The 20,712-nt window shown below is 44.4% G+C and overlaps 1 protein-coding gene across 2 annotated transcripts in view; it reads right to left on the minus strand.

The window, feature by feature from the left end:
• The window catches only part of GRIA1 (glutamate ionotropic receptor AMPA type subunit 1), a 312,249-nt gene that overhangs the window by 154,467 nt on the left and 137,070 nt on the right, over positions 1–20,712 (minus strand). The gene's annotated exons all lie outside the window — the stretch shown is intronic.

The following is a 20,712-nucleotide window of genomic DNA, read 5'->3' on the forward strand; positions in this document are numbered from 1 at the left end:
AACTAAAGTCATAGGGCCAAACCCCAGGTTGGTTAGCTACTAAACTCATTTTAATATGGGATACAGGATGCAGGTTTCATACTCTTCACCCCAGTTGGGTAGGTGACCAACCCTAAAGCTATCTCCCATGCCTGAAATTACCCTCCAAATATGGATGGTGAGGCAGATGAGTCATCCTCAATCACAGTAGTCGTATTTTAGGGTACCTTGCCGTCCTTTCACATATATTAGTCTATCTAGTTCTCATTATAACCCTGGGACTTTGGCATTATCAGTGCTTTTTTTTTTTTTTTTAAGATGAAAAGCTGATGCTCTTAGATCTGTTGTTCTCTTTAACACATTGTCTGCTTCCATGACCCCGCAGTACCTTGTATGTGGGGTCTCAAATTATGCTGTATAAGCATCACCCAAATGTGTTCCATAAAACCTTATTCAACAAAATGCTCCTTAAAAAAGAAAAGGCATCCTTGGTCAAATAAACTTGGGAAATGGTGCTCACCTTGTCCGCATTTTGGAGGTGCAAGTTGCACTCTAGTTACATAAAAGATTGTGAGGGATCCTGTTCAACTTTAACCCAGATCTTGTCAAGTCTGTATGTCCCCAGGATCCTTTGTTGGTGAATACTTTTAACATGTTATTGAAGATCCTCTGGTCTATGCTGCACTAAAGAATGCAACTCGCCACCAGTACCCAGTTGCCTATTGTGAGTCTTAGTTCTGATTCAATCCCTGGAGCTAATGGGCTTGAAAGTTCATCTCTTAAAGATTGCAACTGAACTGTATGAGTCATGTGTCTGATCCCCACTGAAAACCAGAATACTGTCTCCGGGAAACCGGGCAGGAACACATTAACATCTGCTTGCATACCTGCAGTTACTGGGCACTCAGTACCCCTCAAGGTGCCCTGACTGATGACTCTTTGAGACCAGAGGCTCATGGAATATCTTCTCTGAACCCATATTCCATGGCCCTCCCAGTATCTGAAGGGAGTTCTCATGGACTCTAGGCTTATGGCATTTGGTTTTCAGCAAATCCCTTCGCCCCTCCGAAGCAAGAGGTATCTTTTTAATTAACAAAACCCAAAACCAAATCAACACAAAACTAACAAAACACAATTTCCCTTCCTTGTGCAAAACCTCTCGTGAGTTTTGAGGTTTCCCATTGCACACAAGAAACATCTGACTGTAACTCAGAGCCTGAATAACTGGCCCCTCAGAACCTTCCTGCCTTATACCCCTCTCCCTGCTCCCTGCTCTAGCTGCACGGGCCTTGGTTCTATTCCTCGGGGCTCTGAGCTCACTCTGCCCTGGACTCAGCAGCAGCTGCTCCCTTCCTCTATCTGCAGGGCTCGGCCCTAGCTCTTTGCAAAGATCACTCCTTTTCTGCAGTTGCATTTCAGGTCAGATCTCACACCCCAGAATGGGCCTTCCTTCATCATCTGTTCTCAGTAGTGACCCTAGCCTCCCCACACCTGCCTATAAGTCTCTGTCACATCACCCTGCCTTATTTCAATCTTTCTTATTATTTGAAATCATTGCCTTTTTCTTTGTTTATAGTTGTGGCTGCTTTGGGTCAATGTTAATCCCTGAAAACAGGGGTCTCGCTTGTGCCCCAGAGCCAGCAGAGTGCCTGGGACAGGGAAGGGCTTAATAAGTATTTGTTCAATGGAGGAAAGAATGAATGAATGATGGATGCTTGACGAGAGGGTCCACAGGACGGGGTATCAAGGGGAGCTGGGCCCCAACAGAAATGACTGTTGGCTCACTCTGGACCCTCCTGCCCCTGTAAAGTAGTTGTTTATTCTTTCCCACTCATACAATTTTCTCTTCCACCCTAATGAGGACAATCTATCTGTTCCCAGCAGACAATAGGTCCTGTCTTTAAATATCTATTGTAATTGCTAGAATCAAGATTTCCATAAATATGGATTTCCCCACCAGGAAGCGTACATTGTGTATTATTCTCCCTATGTTAAATATAGATTTGTCAAAAAGCACAATCCATCTTACTGAGTGAAATGGATAGAGGGAGCACATAAACCCGTTAGCATATTATAATATGCTCTGTATGGTATTTTTAGGATTTCTTCTCCCCCTGCTGCAATGAAATATTATCCTGTGGGATATAAATCTTATGTTCCAGATCTATTCCCTCGCGTCATCCACTTGGATTCACACCTTTAGTTGGGCCTCTGGGGCCCTCGTGGCTGGTGTTTCTTGCTAGAATTTAGAAGCAAAGGAGGAAATGGAGGTGCAAGAAATAGGAGTAGGAGCACACGATCAGATCCTTAGATACACAAGAGGCTGGGAGTTCTCCCCCTCAAATTAATCTCCCGATTTTCCTTTTTCAAATTTATCTTCTCTTAAACTGAGTGCTTTATCCTCTAAGGCTAAGAGGGTACACTTACCCACTGCTCCCTAAAATAGCTTGGCTTGGAGGTAGCCTGGCCTGGATTTACCTGACTGGACCTGGGCCTCAGAGCTGCTCGGCACCTGAACTTCAAGCTAGCTTCTCATCTTAGCCAAGCAGGAACAGCCACACACAGAGAGAGACAGACAGAGAGAGAAAGAGAGACAGAGAGAGAGACAGAGAGAAAGATATAGAGACAGAGACAGAGAGTCAGAGACAGGCAGGGAGATGGAAAGAGAGAGAAAGACAGAGAGAGAGAGAGAGAGAGAGAGAGAGAGTGAAAGACAGAGATAGAGAGAGACAGAGAGAGATAGAGACAGATGAAAGAGATAGAGAGACAGAGAGAAAGAGATAGAGACAGCGAGTCAGAGACAGGCAGGGAGATGGAAAGAGAGAGAGAGAGAGACAGAAAGAGAGAGAGAGAGACAGAGAGGCACCCTGTAGGCCCAAGGCCTACAACAATGCAGTCAATGGCTAAATACTGTGAAATATAATTGGTAGTTGTAGGGCATTTCTTTGAATCTGTCATAGTAAATACTCAATCAGAAGAGAAAACGTAGTCTTACAAGAAAAGTAGTAAACTAGATGCCAGAAGACCTGGAGGAGCCTCTTTTTGGTTTTATCCTAACACATTACTCTTGTGACCTTGAGTAAATCCCACGTTTTCCCTGGGTTTCAGTTTTCCCATCTGTAAAATGATGGTTTGAACTCTGTCATATGTAACATCCCTTCAGGCTCCAATATCCTAGATGCTAGTCTAATTCGTTCAAATATGTTTACTGATTGACAAGACTTGAGCTATTTGCTGGCCAAACTTTTAGCAACCTCCAGTGTACTTTTCCAACCTCCAGAAGCAGTTAAAGGCTCTCAGTTCTTGGATTTGATTGCAACAAACCCCTAGCACTAAATCTAGATGCATCCAGAGTCCTGAGTTCTATGCAGGATGCCATTTTAACCCGCTGTATGGGGGATAATCAGAAAGGGGGCTGGAGGTGGAGACGGTAAGTCAGGCACCACAGGCAGGAGGAAGAGATGGGAACATTCTGAAGCGGCATCAGAACTCCGCTGGTGTTGAATCAGAGCAGGCTGTACTCTGTGTGGAACCATCCACTCAAGACAGCAGTGGCGTGTAAAATGCCTGTGGTAGCAGTAATTAGGAGCCAGCACTTGAGCACCTACAAGGACATTCCCGTCCATTGGCTCCCTTCAGCCTATGAGGTAGGTTACAATTGGTAAAGTGAGGTCCAGGACCAGTGCAAGGCACGGCTGTGATCTCAACTCCACCAGTGGGGGCGTAGAGCTTGAGTTCTTTACCTCTGTGATATGCCTCCCTCTGTCCCCAGAAATTTGGGTAAAAAACAGTCTTGGTACCTGAGTCACCTTCAGTGTCTAGAAAATCCTCATTTAATGCTGCCTTTCTCTGATACCGCCTCAAGGTGCATTACTGCATTCAGGTGCATTGATATTAAAATAACACAAAAAATAACTGGGTGGTGTGTTTCATGGCAAAGCGTATATACACATGTCTGTCCTTCTTCCGGCCCGCCCATCAGTCCATTCGCTTACCCATCTACCCCTCGACATCTAACGCCCACCACTCATTGGGTACCGGAGGTGCAGTGGCACGCGAAGTAAGCCCTGACCTCAAGGACTGTCATCTGGGCAGCGGGACAGCCTGACAGCAAAGTAGGTGGATGGCTTCAGTATAAGTGCTGTGGCAGGGGTGATTTCGGGGTTCAGGAAGGGACGCCTGACTCCAGCCTTTGGGGACCACAAAGAAGGCTTCCAGGAGGACGGGACAGCGTTGACACTGACAGATAAGTGGGAATCAGCCCAGAGAGGGACTAGGGTGCAGCCGCACGCATATGAATTCTATCTGGGGATGAAAGGCGCAGCACCAGGAATATAGTCAATGGTATTGTAGCAGCGTTGGGTGGTGACAGATGGTAGCTGCACTTGCAGTGAGAACATCATAACGTATAGAGAAGTTGAATCGCTGTGTTGCACACCTAAAAATAATATAACGCTGTCACCTTTTTTCAAATTAAGGAAAGAATATATACATTTTAAAAATATTTCAGGTAGAAGAAGCAGCAACAGCAAAGACCCAGCAAAGAGAGAAGACACAGAGTGTTCAGGGAACGCGGCCAGGGTGTCAGGTTCCGCGGTCTCTGCCTCCAAGAGATTCAGCAGCAGAATGTGTGCGACAATCAGAGCGAGTAAAAAACGAGGCCAGGAATTCCCTCCTGGGGAGGTGGGAGGGCAGGACTGGCAAGGGCAGGAAAGCCCACGCACAGCGCAGGCTGTCCAAATCCATCCTTGGTTCACTCAAACCTCTGATCATCATTCCTGGTTAAGGCACCATCCACTTAGTATCAATAAATCCCCCAGCCCTGGGCATTGCCCTGACAGCTCTCTCCCAGGGAGGGAACTCCTGTATCAGCAACTCCTTTTTATTGTCACTTCATTTAAGGCTTCTCACACCGGCATATCTCCTTGGCTCCTGGCTTCAGTCCCTGGAAATGTGGCAGCCTCATTGTAAATAGTGGATAATGAGGTGACAGGACAATTTCATTTTGGGGGAGGGAGACAGAAAGTAGATGCGGGGGTGGGGTGGGGGACCTTTAGATATTCATCCTCCTCCTTGAATATTTCTATCCTCATTGGTAGGAATGGCATTCCTGATCTGACTCTAACCTTGTGATGTCAAAAGTGTTTTATTTCCGTCGCTCAGAGGGCAGTAAGAATGCACTCCATCCCCTTATGCTGTCTTGCATCCAAGATCTAATACTGACAGGCAACAGATTACCGTAATTGATATAAATTGTCCCCATCCCTCTATACAGCATCACAGTTATTAGGGATTCTGAGACATGTCCAGGGCTTCCCTCTTACTTACTAGATAAAACCTTATCATCCACTTGCTAAATTCAACAAATATTTATTGAGCACCAGAAACTAATATTCCCAGAAAATTGGGATACCATGTTGATACAAGACAGACATATTTTCTGCTTTCATAGAGCTTGCAGAGGGGTTAGCAAAGTTTTTACATTAAGGGAAAGAAAGGATATTTTCAAAGAGTAAAAAGGGGCTCAAGCATAGAATAAAGGTTCATAACTGCTATTACGGCCAGTGTTTACTGAGCATTTACTACTGGCCAGGCATTGTACTAAGCACTTTGTGTCGATATCCAGGTAGAGGCACCAGTTTATCCAAGGGCAATAAGGTGAAAGAGAGGAGGAGACCTGAGAGAAACCCCAGGAAATCCAGTATGACTGGGGTAGGGATGTGGTACAGAGGCGGAGGAGGGTAGGGGCCACATTGCCAAGGGCCTTTCCAGGACTGGAGAAGTTAAGTCTCTGTGTCACGTGTCAATGTTGCATTTTACTTTGGCTTTGGATTCATCTCAGATTCACAGGGACCTCTCTTCGTGCTGGCCCTGGAGCCCAGTTGGGACATGGCAACAAAAGGAGATGCAGAAGAGGGTCATCCTCCCCTGCTCAGATTTGTATATTTATTAGGAAACCTGAGTATTAATTACCAGGCACTGAAAGCCAATGATGTGTCACTGTATATGAGGGTGAGAATTAGGTAAAGACTGGGCCCCCTGGTTCTGGAATTAGACCCATTTTGTGGCTGACACATGGAACCAGGAGCAGGGGACAGGACAAACAGACTGACTCTTCAGGTGTCCAATATGGTTGTGGAAAAGTAAATGCAAAGAAGCAAATCTGGGACCATGAACAGGCCCCTTCCCCAAAGAGTGGAGTTCACACTAAATTGGTGTTTCTCAAACTTTTTAAATTTAATTTTGGTAGAAGGCCCCTAATAAAACTTTAATACTCATTGGAGGTGTGTACTTCTACAGATGTGACTATTCTCTTCTTTCTCTCCATCTTTCTTCTATCTCTCTACCATCCACCCATCCAGTAAATGTTTATTGAACATGTAGTAGATGTCAGGCAGCAAGATGGGGCCAGGGATACAACACTGGATAAGAAGATAATACCCTCTATCATGAAGCTTAGGTTCTAGAGAGCGGGGAGAAATGATATACAGTCAACAAGATTACTTCGGATACAATAAGTGTTATGAAGAAAATGAAATGGGATGTGAGAGCCTCTGGCAGGGCAACTTTAGAGAAGATGGTCAAGGAGACCCTCTCTGTGGCACACACACTGGAGCTGAGGGATGAACCATAAGAAGGAGACTGCCAGGCAAAGGGCCAGGGAAATGGTTTTGGGCAGAAGGAACAGAAAGTACAAAGGCTCTTAAAAGGCTCAGGAAAAGATGGCTGAGCTTGCGAAACAGAAAGGTGGCCAGTGTGGATGCAGTATGGGAGAAAGGAGGGAAGCAGTAGAGATGAGCATAGAGAAAAACATCCTACAGCTTTGAGTAAACTTGACACTTCCCAACGATTATGGTACCTCATGTGTGATCTGGGTGCCTCTGGAGCTCCAGAACATCACGTTGGTCTGAGAAGTCAGTTCTAGCTGATCTTACCAGACATTTCAGTTCTAGCATCTCAAAGCTCAGGTCAGTGAAGGAGAGACACTGTGGAGGGTAAGGTGGTTCTGACTCTGTGGAACATGGGAAGGGCAACATCTTCTGACTTCAGTGTGATGGGACCTCAAACATGGACAATCAGTGAGTTCATTGGGCTCTAGTTGTAGATGCGGCTGTTCCTCAGATGTTTCTAGGCTTGCTTTAGGTTCTGGGACATTTGTTCATGTTCTTGCTCCAGCCTGAAAAGCCCTCCTGCCTCCTGCCTTTTTCCTCTCCAAATATTTTCCCTTCTTTAAAGGTTTAGCTCAAATGCCACCTCCTCCATAAAGTTTCTATCCCTCCCCATTCCTAACTATAGTCTAAAAGTCTCATTCTTTTAAATGTCCATAGAAACATTTGTGCCTCTTATCATTTTTTATCTATCACCCATGCTTCATTAGTTTAAGTTCTTTGATTCTAAGAAAAAAAAAATCAAGACAGACTAATGTAATACAAAAAGAAGTTTACTGTAAGGATATGATGGGCTCACAGCTAAGTAAAAATACAAACCTGGGCATTAGAGAAGTTAGACACTATAGAAGTTTGGGAATTTGGGTTCTCATGGACAGTCTCTTCAGTTTTCACTACTGCTCTAACCACTTGTGATAACTGATCCATTCAGTTCAAGCCTGGTCATACTCAGGGCCTGGATTATCCCTTGGTCAAGGGAATACAGAACAACTAACTATCTTACTAAGATGGCAGTCAAAAGGAAATGAAGGTGCTGTGAACAGAGAGGAAGCGGATGGTGGGCACATCAAACCAACAGATGTCTATTAACTTTCTCTTTGCCAGTATTTTATAAGTCAAAGTCCACGACCACATTAAGAGCTCCATAAATGTCACATACATCTAAATACCAAGGTTAAGTAAGGAGCTGAATGAAATTTAGTCATTGTTACCTGTCTCCTCTGGGTTAGATACTGTGGAATAGAGTGGCAAATAAGACAGATGCTATCTCTGCCCTCACAAAGCTTATATTATTCTTTATAATCCCAAGACGGTATCACACAATGACTACACAGTATTTTTGCTGTATAAGTAAATGAAAGAATGAGTCAATGTGAATCATTTACCTATATTAATCAATTGATACTATTCTTGACAGCTGGTGTCATCTTGCATCCAAGTCTTTACTTGCGTTGGTTTGCGCTCATTATTTTTCTTTTATATTACCAACTGACTTTGTATCTTTTCACTCACAATGGAGGTGTAAGTTCTCTTGAAGCTGGAGGCCCTCCAGCTTCATCATTTTGATTGATATATACAATAAGCAGTGCCCTCCACAGAGTTGAGTAGGGAATAAACATAAATGCTTGGTGATGTGACTTGTCTCACAGTCCTCTAAATTAGGTTGACCATCTAGCAACCATGAGCTTGTAGGATACACAACACCCCGCTCCGCTGCCATGCTTCAGCCCACTGAACTCCATCACTCCCTGTTACCTTAAGCCAAAAGAGAATGGGAGCTGTACTCTTAGGCTGCATTCCAGAACCAAGCTTACCCCACCCACAACATGCAGTCTCCTTAGCCAGTGCTCCCTAGACAAGAAGGTTTACATCCCATTACATGACTCAACCCTTAGGACATCAAACTGATTAAAAATAAGGGCAATTTCATCCTGCAAAGCAAATTAATTAGCATTACTATGTACCCAGGTAGTATTATGGGAAAAGGATCTTTCAGAGTATTTCTTATAATGGCATATGTGTTTGTGTGTGCATGTGTTTATGTGTGTGTGTATGTGTGTGTGTTCTCTTCCCTGACCCATCACTTGGTCCAAGAACAATCACAGGATCATAGATTATTAGTGCTAAAAAGGTAACTGGTCCTGAGGGCCTTTTGGCCTTAGAGAAAAGCCTCCCAATAGATAGCTCTGTGACGAACTCCAGTTTAGAGTCTTTTTAATTTGCATGTACTTAGACTATGCAAAACCTGGTATCAAGGGCATCACTACTCACAAGGTAGACCCTCTAACCTCACATAATGTCAGCATACCCGAACTTCCCACTACCTGTTTATCCTGGATGGCTGGCACTACTTGGGAAAACGCTGTTCTTCTTCTGATTATTAGAGTTGAGTATTTGCTATCTCTACTGAATGTTTAGTTTGTGCCCAATTCTGTTCTAAGCACTTCACCTGCATTTTATCATTCGCTCCTCACAGTAATTTTTTTTTTCTATTTCATGCATGAGGAGGTTGAAGTTCAGGAGATTAATTAATCTTCCACACATCATGCATGTGGTGACAGAGCTGGGATATGAATCCAGGTCTGTTCCACTCCATGGCCTGTGCCTTGAGCTATGTCATTCTGTCCCTTGAAAGTCTGGTACCACAAACCAGAGCTTCCATTCCCTGGGTAATACTACCAGCCAATACCGAGCACTTGCTGTATACGCCAGGTCTTATGCTAAGTGCTTTATATGAATTACTCATTTACTACTAATCTGGTAGTATGGAGTTGGGATATGGTTATCCTCCCATTATGGAGAGGAGAATGAGGCTAAGCAACTTGTCCAAGGTCAAAGTAAGTAGAAGATTCAGAATCCAAACACGGGTATTCCAATTTCAGGGCCATTGCTCTGGCCCTCTCTGGCAGGTATCAGCAACCTTTTTCTGCAAAGAGCCAAAGAGTAGATATCTCAGGCTTTGTGGGCTATGTGGTCTCTGCTGCAACTAGTCCATGCTAGAAGCAGCCAAAGACAAATGGTAAATAGGTGAGTGTGGAATTTTATTACACTATGAAACCTTATTTCTAAATACAGGCAATGGGCTAGATTGGGCCTGTGGGTTGTAGTCCTACTCTATGTAGGAGTGCCAGCTCCTACTCTGGTGTTCTGCTACTGGATAGCTCATAGGACGGGACGCTGGCAAAATCTGGGGAGAGATGATAATAACTCACAGCGTATTGTATGACTCTTAAATCTCTCACATCCATTTTCTCTTGTGAATACCCAGTAAGGTAAGGAGGGCAGGAATGATGACCCTTGAGCCCATGTACGAATAAGGAGCCAAGGATCATGCAGCTGAGGAATGACAGAAACAGGTGACAGCCCACCTTTCTTTTTCACCTCTCGTGGCTCTTCTGTGGTGACTGTGGTTAGTCACACTGTCGGGAGGGCAGGCAAAAGGAACCCTGAGAGGGTCGGAGTCAACTGATGATGTCCCCATTTGACCGAAGGCCAATGTTTGCTGACTTCCGTGCAAGAGCCAGTGGGGCCTCCCAGCACACAGACAGGCTCCAACTGAAGTGTCAACACACAGACAGCAATATGGCAAGTAGAGCTCTAGGCTTCCTCTCCTATGCACTGGCCAGGTTTGGGCTAGAGAAGGCTGAAACGCTGCCTTACAGCCACAGACTACACTGAGGTGGGGAGACCCCAACCCTGAAAGGCAGGCACTTTGAGAGGTTTATTTTCAAAAGTGGGTGTGTACCAGAGGGCTCACGACATTGTGTCTGGACCCTGCAAGGCCAAGGCTCGGCTGCATGTGGGAGCTGAGTCAGGATTGCTGGGTGAGGGGCTGCGGTGAGGGCTCTGTTTGGACAAGGTTAGGATTGCATTCGAAGATAAGGTCAAGCCGGGCCTATTCTTGGGTTGGGTTCCAGGGCTAAGGAGAAGGTTGCAGTCCAGGGCTGGGGAGAGAGTGCCTCATCTGTGGCTAGGAGGTGGGGTTCACTGAAGAGTCCAGGTAGGAACTATATGCGCTTAGCTCTGCCTCTGGGCAGCCTCTGGGAACTAGCACACTAAACAGCCAGAGCAGATTGAATAAAAGCAAGGATCCTGACAAAAGGGAAGGGGTTGTGGGAGAGATTAACATCATAGCTTCCTCTGCCTTTGGCCCACTCATCACTCCATACCTCCTCTCCCCCCATCATAAAGCAACTTTTGCTGGTTTATGAATGAACCATGACTGCAAGGCAGACCAGATAAATCATTTATGAGGTGAAGCCAGACTCTCCCTTTGGCTATCTTGATTCTGTGTCCTAGGTGAGGAGGAGAAAAAAAGTATTTTGCTTCTAATTTGCTATTCTTTTCCTATGAAAATCATGCATATAAATGGGTTTATTTAAGCCAAGCGGCAAGCCTACGGTGCAGCACACAGCCGTGAACCTGACTGGCACCCATCAATCAAGGCAAGGTTTTACCAGAATCTGCAGATGACAGCCCAAGGGTGCCCTAAAATCAGTGAAATTCATTTTCCAGCAAGGGTGTATCCACTGAGAAGGCAAATGGACAAGAATGAAGGATACAATGAGGCTACAGAAGACAAACGGTTCCAGATCTCAAAACGATATGACAGCACCAGAAACCAACTTCCACCTTGTCTGATGTCTGACTTTACTCCTGACCTCTGCCCTTGGCTGATTTCTTGAGCTGAACACTAAGCAAGTGGAGAGTTGGATAGAGAACAGCTAAATCTTTCTTCCTTTTCTTCTGTTCTTCTAATGCATGGTCTCAACAAAGCGTACTGAGACCTCATTTAAAACAAATGCTCAACCAATAATAGAATGTTGCTATGAACATGAACTTGCCTTTCCTTTCCAACAGGGATGTGAAAAACCATCAAGAGTCTACCCAAGAGGGCACTTGAAATTTCAGGATGCGAGCTCGGCCCCCTGTTATCTATCCTGCCTCTGCTCCCAGGCCGTGCTCCTCCTGCCTCTGTTTCACACTGGTCTTTCTGTTACTTTTCAAGACAGTCCAAACTTTCCTGCCTTGGGGCTTTTGCACATGCTGTTCTCCTGTGGGAAGCTCTTCCACCCTCTTTAAATGCCTGGCTCCTCACTCCTCAGGCCTGTGCTTTGGTGTTCTCTCTTCAGAGAGTCCTTCTCCAAAGGATACAGCCTGCTTTTTTGTTCTCTACAGCAGTGCCTTATTTCCATCACAGCTTATCTCTGTCTTTAATTATCCTGTTTAAGATTTTATTAGTGTCATTTCATTTCCCCCACTAGGGCAAGGATTATGACTATTTTATCTACCACTACAGTCCTAGCATCTACACAGTGCCTGGCACATGGAAGGCATAGAAACATGTTTGCTGAATGGAATGAATGAATGAATGAATGATTGGTTGAACAAGCTGCTGGTTCTCTATATGACCTTAGGCAAATTATTTCCCCTCTTTGGAGTTCATTTCCTCGTTTGTAAGAGAAGTGAGATTCAATTAGTTCTAACAATCTTCCACCTCTGCAAGTACAAAGTTTCTTACTTATTTTCCAGGTGGGAGAGGTGGGGCACGAAAGCATGCTGTCCAGCCTAGGGACTGGAACTCAGGTCTCCTAGACAATTTCCACCAACTGAGACTCTTTAACAAAAGCCCAGCTGCTTCTCTGCAGAGACATTCACCCCCCAGTCCAGATATTTAGTTCCCTTTGTACCAAAATTTGAATCACTTTGTAAGGTTTCTCAAAACACAGGATGAAACAGCTGCTGCCAAAAAACAGTACAGGCTGCTTGAATTCTGGAAGAAATGCTGAGAATAAAAGCATTTCTGTTTCTCACTATCCTGGGGTGTTCTCTTTGTCTGTCCCCACTAAAATGAAGAGCTCTAGGAGGTGGTGTGGGGGGGAAAGGCTGAGATTCAAGCTAATCCTTGGGAAAACAGTAAGCGAGGAAGGAAAGAGGAGAAGGCATGGGTACACATATGTGGAACCAGTGTGAGCAGCTGAGGAAAGCATGACTATGAAGCTAACAGACTAGTTTTCCTGCTTTGGCCTTACGCACCCACACAACTCCATGGGGGAGAGCCTCATTGGCCCTAATTCAGTCCCCTGCCTCATTTCTTAATAGTCCACTGAACACTGGGGACCCAAACACACTGTGGAACGCAGCAAACCATTTCTTTCCAGGTCTCTTCCTCCCAAATTCCTCAGACATGCCCCTCCACACCTGGAAAACTTGTATACATCCTTCAAGACCCCACTGAGATCTTGACTCCAGTGGGAAGCCTTCTAGCCATTCCAGAAAAAAAAAATTACTTTCTGCTCTGAGTTTTTAATGCACTTTCTTAGTACTTATCTTGATAGTCTGTAATTTAACATTTTCATGTCTGTCTTCTTCACAAGACTGTGAGCTTATTTATGGCAGGGTTGAGCTTATTTAAGGGCTGGGTCGACTTTGTTTTGCAAAGACCAGCCCAGCCCTGGTCTTGTTACAGTAGATGCTCTGTAACTGTTGGTTTGCTCACCTGTGAAATGAGGGCAATGATACCTGCCTTACCTTCTGTGAAAGTTCTAAATTCACTATGAACTGTACTATACAGGTAAGCCATCATTTTATCCTAATTACACAACCAGAAAAGAAGTAGACTGGACAGGATATTATTATTCCCTTTAGTCAAATGAATTTCCAAGGGTTTGGAGGTTTGCTCTGAGTAGCACAGCCAGTAAATATCAAACTAGAAAAAGAAAACCACGTTGCTTGAATTGCGGTAGGACTTTATTTATTTTTTATTTTTATTATTTTTATTTTTTACCTCATCAGATCACAAATGTGTCTCAAAAGTTAGCTGTGAGTTTGGTCACACTGACTGGCTGACTAAAGAAAACATGATGTAAGTCCTTCCAGAGATATCCCAAGTGAATATCTCCCACTTTCTGTCCCTGCTACCACCTTGGCAAACGCCTCTGTCACTGTTCATCATGCCTACTTATTACACTTTATCACTTCCTTCATCACTTTTCTTTATCCTTGCCTCCACCTTGCCCACTTCTTTTTCCCCAGCCTCATCCATTCCTCACAAAGCAGCTAGAATGTTTTTTTGAAAATGGAAATCAGATCTTATCCTAACACCATGGCTCTGAGCCCTTCTGAGGTTTCTCATAATGCTTTGAATAAAGTCTGAACTCCTTTGCATGACCTCTAAGGGTCTGTTGTCGTCGGGGTCCTGCTGACCTAAACAGCTTCTTTCTTCATATCCCTGTCCCTCCCCGACTGCTTCAGCTCCTAGGACACAGCAAGGCCTCCATCATGCTGCACGCACTAGCTAGGACTTTCTCTCCCATGCCCACTCAGCCAGTCTTTCAGGGACGGCCCTAAGTAGGTTACCCACTGTTCTCTGTCACAGCATTTGATTTGTCTCCTTCACAGCACTTTACTCAAGTTGTAATTACGGTAGAAGCCCTTTTATCTGATGCAATGGGGGCTGAAATTAGATTATTTGTGAAAGATGATCAAAAAGGAGAATCACAAAAAATGATTCATAGCAGGTATTTTCTTTTAGCTTAAAACTGCTAAGTGCCCATGTATTTATCAATCTTTTGATACAGTGGGAACTTGAAGACATTTATGAAATAAATGTAAGTGCAGAATTTGTTTTTCCCCCAACTTTTCTAGTTGTCTCGCCTACACCTAACATGACAATGTTTTTAGTGATTCATCTTTGAGACTTTCAAAGGTATTTAACTTAGTTTCCAAAGAAATAAAACAACTTTGTCTTGCACTCGTATTTCACCAGTTTACATACTTTTCAGTTACAATGCCCCAATATAATAAAAACACAGAAGTATAACTAGGCTTGGAAACAACAGAAATGATTCCTAGCATATTTCCAACAAAGCTGACATGGACAGAACTAGATGGGCTGATCGGAGATGAGGCTATGGGCCAGAAGCTTCCAGGAGTGTCAGCACAGTTGTTTACTGAGAAAATGGGGCATGCAGGACAAGCCAAAGAGATGGTTATGAGAGATTTCACTGCATCTAATTGATGGTTGGCTTGTTAATGATCTGTTCCTCTTAATTTAAGGCTGTACGTTTTGAGGGCAGGACCTCTTTCTCCTTTTCTCAGCCCGCTGACCCACTGCATAACATTGAGAAGTATAACGAGTGCCAAGTAAATGAATCGCTAAGTGAATGTGATGTGCTTTGAACTGTTGAGGTTCAGAGCTAATGGCTAAGAAAGAATTCTTGAGACATCTTTGGTACAAGAAGGTGTCTTATTAAAGCATGGGGACATGACCTGTGGGCAGAAAGAGCTGCACTGGGATTGTGATGGGTGACTGATTATAAACCTTCAGGTTGGGAGGGGGTTAGGGATAGCATTAAGTCTCTAAGATATTTTGGAAACAAGGTTTCCAGGACCTTGTAGGGCTAGCTGCTGTTAGGAAAAGGTTATTTATTACTACTTAATAAACATTCAGCCTTCAGATGTATATTAGGGGTCATAAGTTTGGAAAATGATTGCCAACATATATCTTGGGTCAGCAGGGATTGAGATGAAGGAAGTTTTCAAAATGAACAACTCAGGAAACTACAGATGCTGGCAAGGATGTGGAGAGATAGGAACTCTCTTGCACTGCTGGTGGGAATGCAAACTGGTGCAGCTGCTCTGGAAAGGAGTGTGGAGGTTCCTCAAAAAATTAAAAATAAACTACCCTATGACCCAGCAATAGCACTCCTAGGAATTTACCCAAGGGATACAGGAGTGCTGATGCATAGGGGCACATGTACCCCAATGTTTATAGCAGTGCTTTCAACAATAGCCAAATTATAGAAGGGATTTTTATATGTTCAAGTAGACATATAGGATCCTGGGGGTTTGGGATAAAATTGCCTTTTGCCCTTAGCAAAGTGTCATCATCAAGGCAGCTGAATTCCAAGAAGAATGTCACTCTGCCTGTTTCAAGAACTTGTCAATGGGCTGTAGACAGTAAGGAAATTTAAATTTTCCTTTGCCTTTGTTCCCCACATAAAATGGACTATCCCTCCCTCCAGGGAGGACTTTGGTTTCCTCAGCTGTAAGAGGATAGGCATGAGTTATACAAGCATGATCCAAGCAGATCCAAATTCTGCTCCCACTAATCACATTACCAATAACCATTTCTATATTTCAAATTCTGGTTTCCTCCATACATTCTACGTATACCTTAGAGCATTACATTACCGACCTCCCTCACACCCACACAGGCCATACAACCACCACCACTGCCACACTACCACCTGCCCTCCCAGCTGGGGCCATTTGTTGCTTTAGCGTGACCCCCTTCCCCAGTGCCTCCTCTGAGACAGGTAAGCAGGTGGCAAGGCCAGTTATGGGCCGTGGTGCTAGGTCCATGGAACCCCTGCTGGGTTTGTGTCTTTGGGATGTTATGACGCCTGAAGCTGCCTTGAGTATGAGTACAAAGGGCCTCCTTTTTGTAGATCTGAGGTGGGAAGCTTGGATCTGCCTTATTTGAAACATTGGGAAAAATCTGCCCCTGCCATCCGTACTGCCTTGGGTTGGTCTTTTCTGGTCCCCACAGTGCTGAGATACAGAGAGCTGAGATCAGGTGAGCACCTTGAGGGAAGAAGTTTCTATGGGTCTTCCAGCTACATATTTCCCTCTTATATCTAAGGAAAGAGAGGGGCTATTTAGGGTTTGGGGATTCTGGTTACTAGCATAATAATAGTGGCAACAAATGGTGATGATGGTGATGATGATGATGATGGTGATGATGGTGATGATGATGATAGTTTCTAATATTACTGATAGCAGCTTGCATATATTGGGCCCTGTGAAGCTAGCAAATAGACAACATTTTACATTCATTAACTCGTTTAATCTCTGTAGCAACCCTAGAGGGTAAATGCTATTATTATTATTTTTTTTAAGAAGGACTGAGGGAGGTGGGCATCGTAGAACCAATAATGGCAGAGCTAGAATTCAACTCTAATGTATGTCTGATTCCACAAAGTGAGTTCTTACTATTATGCTAAATAACCTTTTAACATATCTAACACCATGACATTCGCTGAGTGATTCATTTGCTGATTCAACATATCATATGTGATCCATTTTGGGGAATGTAAGAAGAAGGCACGTAGGAAATGTCTGTGATGAGTGACATTGTAGAGAGCTGATAAAAATGAGGAGGCTCTAAGAGCTTCCTTTTCCTGCTCTCCTGAGACCAAGGATGTAAACACTTTTAATCTCATATAACAGCTCTGGCTATTTGGTGCTGGTGACTAGGTTGAGGGGGATTCTGAAGCCGTATCTGGGCTCCAGGGGATGCAGTGCTAGGACATGGGGGCACTGTCTGCCCTGTTCTCCCTCTGGAGAATGAGCTGCCCTTTCCTCTGAATGTACAGGACATGCTATACGTCGACTGCAGAACTTACTTCATTTTCTCTTGTACAAGACTTTACTAGTGGTTCATGAGTCCGTCTCCCTCATCACAATAACATGTCCATTTTAAAAGCAGGGGCCTCGGCTCTTATTTTCACCATAATGTATCACATATGAGGCCGGGCTGTCATATCCTAGCATGGTATCCCATGCAGCCCAGATGTGGCTTCAGCATCCTCCTTAAACTAGTCACCAGCACCAAACAGTCTGAGCTGTTATGTGAGATTAAAAGTATTTACATCCTAGGTGTCAGGACAGCAGGAGAAGGAAGGCCTTACTTAGAGTCTCCTCATTTTTATCAACTCTACAGCATTGGTCATCACAGACATTTCCTACCTGCCTCCTCATTTTAAAAATGCTGAGGCAGTTTAAAGTGTTTTCTATCTTCTCACCTCACTGGCTGTCAGCTGGGGTCCAAGAGGTGAAGGCCCCAAGTCAGATATCATGCTGTAATGGGCATCCTGAGAAAGCCCCGTGGGAGCATGGACCTCTAGGAGGGCTGCTGCTTCGAGCTTTACCCAAAGCCAGGAGGGAAGTGGAGGGAGGAAAAGGGAGGGAAGGAAACACATCTTCGCCCTCTTCAGGGCCTAAGTCTGCAGAGCAAAGGCACAAAGGTCATGGAAAGCCATCCAGGGTATACTGGCCTGTCTTTGGCCGCCAGCTTGGGGTCTAGTGCACCGGCCTACCCTTACTGTCTCTGTGTGGAAACTTGCCCAGCCTCGTCCTATCTCTGGGCCTTGAGGTTCTTCTTGGTAAAACCTAAGATTTGGTGGCAGTTCCCTACAATTCCAATATTCTGTGATGATTCCCAGCCACAAAGTAATGAATGGGAGACAGAGCAAAGCTGGGCAGTTGACGAGGCAAGGACTCTGCTCAAGAAGCTGACCATGGCCATGAACTTGTGCATTTGCTCCTAGATAGGAAAGTACTATAGGGAGTGCCCTGTCCAGTGCAGAACTGTACTGCAGGAAGAAGAAACTAGAAAACAAAACCCAATAATTTGGCCCACGGTATGGACAAGTAAACCAGAACAACATGAAACGAAAAAGCAGAACTGACTCAAGAGCAGGCTGGGGTACTGGCTCTGTAAGGATCTGGGGAGAGGGAATATACAAATGGGGTAAAGCAAATGCAAATGAATATGTAGATGCATTTAGTTAATTTTTAAGTTGTCAAATATCCAATAGTGGCTGGTTAGCTTCAGATGTCACCCAGAGGAGCTAGATAACGTTCACTGAAGCGGTAACGCAGAGTAAAAGCTACCGTTTATTGAGTATTTACTAAACATTTGTATTGCTAAACATGAGCATTAATTTCTTTATTTCCCACAACAATCTCATGAAAAAGGTATTAGCATCTCCATTTACAGATGAAGATACAAGGTTTCAAAGTCACATGGACACGGCCGACCTGGGAATCAAAACTAGGTCAGTCTGCACTTCAACCCCACTCCTGTAGCCATCCTGCCTTCAGAAAAGCAAACAGACAAACTGACATCCCTCCTTACACCTACTCCCCTGTGATGATGCGAATTTCATCACCACCCTCTCCACTCATTTCAGTCCTTTGAGATCCCACTCAAACACCACCGCTCCTGCAACAACCCCCATCTGAATCAATCCATCCCTCCTTCGGCTCTTACCTCACATTTCCATTAGTGCCCTTAGCACTTTTCTGCCTTGTTGTAGAGTTGATTGTGTCTGGTCCTCCCTTTACACACAAAGCAAGTTGTTCAGACTCTCATTTTGACACTTCGTGTTTTGCATTAATACCACCCACGCCTGGATTTGTCTCCCATCTTTTGCAATCAACATTTCCCTTAAAGACAGGAATGTGTCTTAGGAATCTTTCTGTGGACCTGGCACTTAATAGTGCTTTGGGAACAGATGCTTGCTAGGGGAGGCTGGCACACACAGCTGGTTTCTCCATCCTGTCTGCTCTATCAGCTGTGACACCCCTCCGGAGTACTTTTCCTTGCACCTTTCCCATGGTCAGGGTCATTGGGCACTGCCAGGAGGGATCTGAGAGTCCTGTGTGGAACAACTTTCAGATAAGTGAAGGAGGTAAAGGAGGAAACTGCCCTTCTCCATTGCCACTCTTGTCCCTGTGGTCCTCTTTCTTCCAATGCAGACCTGTCCTCTTTGGCATCCTCAGAGTTCACTTTAGGGAAAGGATTGCTTATCCCGTTCTCTTACTTTGGAGTTAGTCACTTATTTCTTCCTTCCTGGGGAATTAAATCTCTGATCCCCATAAAGAAATCTTTAGAGATCCTTTTTCAAGGGAGAGAGGCTTCGAGAGCCATACTTGGGATACCTACATGCCTATGCTGCCTCCTGGCTGGCTATTTGAGTGGTTAAGAGCACAGGGTCTGACAGTGGACAAACTCCATTCAATTCCCCAATCTGTCCCTTGGGCAAGTTAATTAGTAACTCTGAAATCTTTGCTGCCTCATCTGTATTACAGAAATAATAATAGTACCCACCTAATGGTGCTGCTTTGAGAATTAAATGCATTTAAAATGTGTTCTTAGCACACAGTGCCTGGCTACCATGGTGTCTGTTGTTCCAGATGCTATTGTTGTGATGTTGCTGCTGTTTTGTAAACAACATCATCTCACTACTAGAGAGATAAGAGCCACATGTAGCTGAAAACCTTACCTCTGCAGTTAGTAGGAAACAAAAAGTCACATGTAGCTTCTAGCTGGAGCCTAAGAATAGCTGTAGTTAAGTTTCTGCTTAAAAATAACTTGCACGCTTTTAGGCTTTTAGAATCCAAGGTGTTTTAGAGAGCATCTTTATCAATTATGCCATTTTATAGAAAATGGAAGCTTAGGGAGGTGAAATGGCATTTCTAGAGTCAATCAGCCAAATGTCAGGCAAGGTGACACTCAAAGTCAGGTCTCCTGACCCCAGTCCACCCAGTGTATTTCTCACTGGGTATCCCTTGAGTGGCTGCCCTTTTCTTGGATTTAACCACTGTGTGCTCTCTCCCCCTTCCCCATCAGTCCCCATGGTAATCTGGGCACCACCTAAAGATGTTGCTTTGCCTGGGATGGAGAAGACCATGGTGCTACATCTTGCAGAATAGACACTGCTGAGATAAGTGTATTTCTCTAGGCAGACAAGTTTCGACTCTGGTCTAACTGTCCGTTACTGTCACTCCTACGTGAACCAATTCTGCTGAAACTAATGTGCCAATGTTAATATTAGAACTGCGGGTTAGGGGTCTAGTCCTCCCGTTCAAAGGCTGCCATTGAACTCTTGCCAATGAGAATCGCACTGGCATCTGGAGTGAGGGTCAACAGTATAAAACATGAGGAAAATAAGGTAGATTTGTCATTCTCCACATCGAGAGAGCAGAGTCAAGGCCTAGCCTAACTACCAGAGATGAGATGAGATAAGACCCTGGATGGAAATCACTCAACGTGCAACTGTGGGGAAGAGACCCTAACCAGACCTATCAGGTGCTCTGACTCCCAGAGCACACCGGACAAGCCCTCTGCTCTAAACATGCGCCTAAATATGCTTTGTACCTTACCACCTCTGAACTTTTGTTCACATTGCTCTTTCTGCTTTCCTCTATTATTTAAAATTATATAGGGCTCTGTATCATTTTTAAAAAGCATTTTTATTCCTGCTGTTTTGCTGAA

The sequence above is a fragment of the Acinonyx jubatus genome, chromosome A1, assembly GCF_027475565.1.
Source record: "Acinonyx jubatus isolate Ajub_Pintada_27869175 chromosome A1, VMU_Ajub_asm_v1.0, whole genome shotgun sequence".
NCBI classification, from domain to species: Eukaryota; Metazoa; Chordata; class Mammalia; order Carnivora; family Felidae; genus Acinonyx; species Acinonyx jubatus.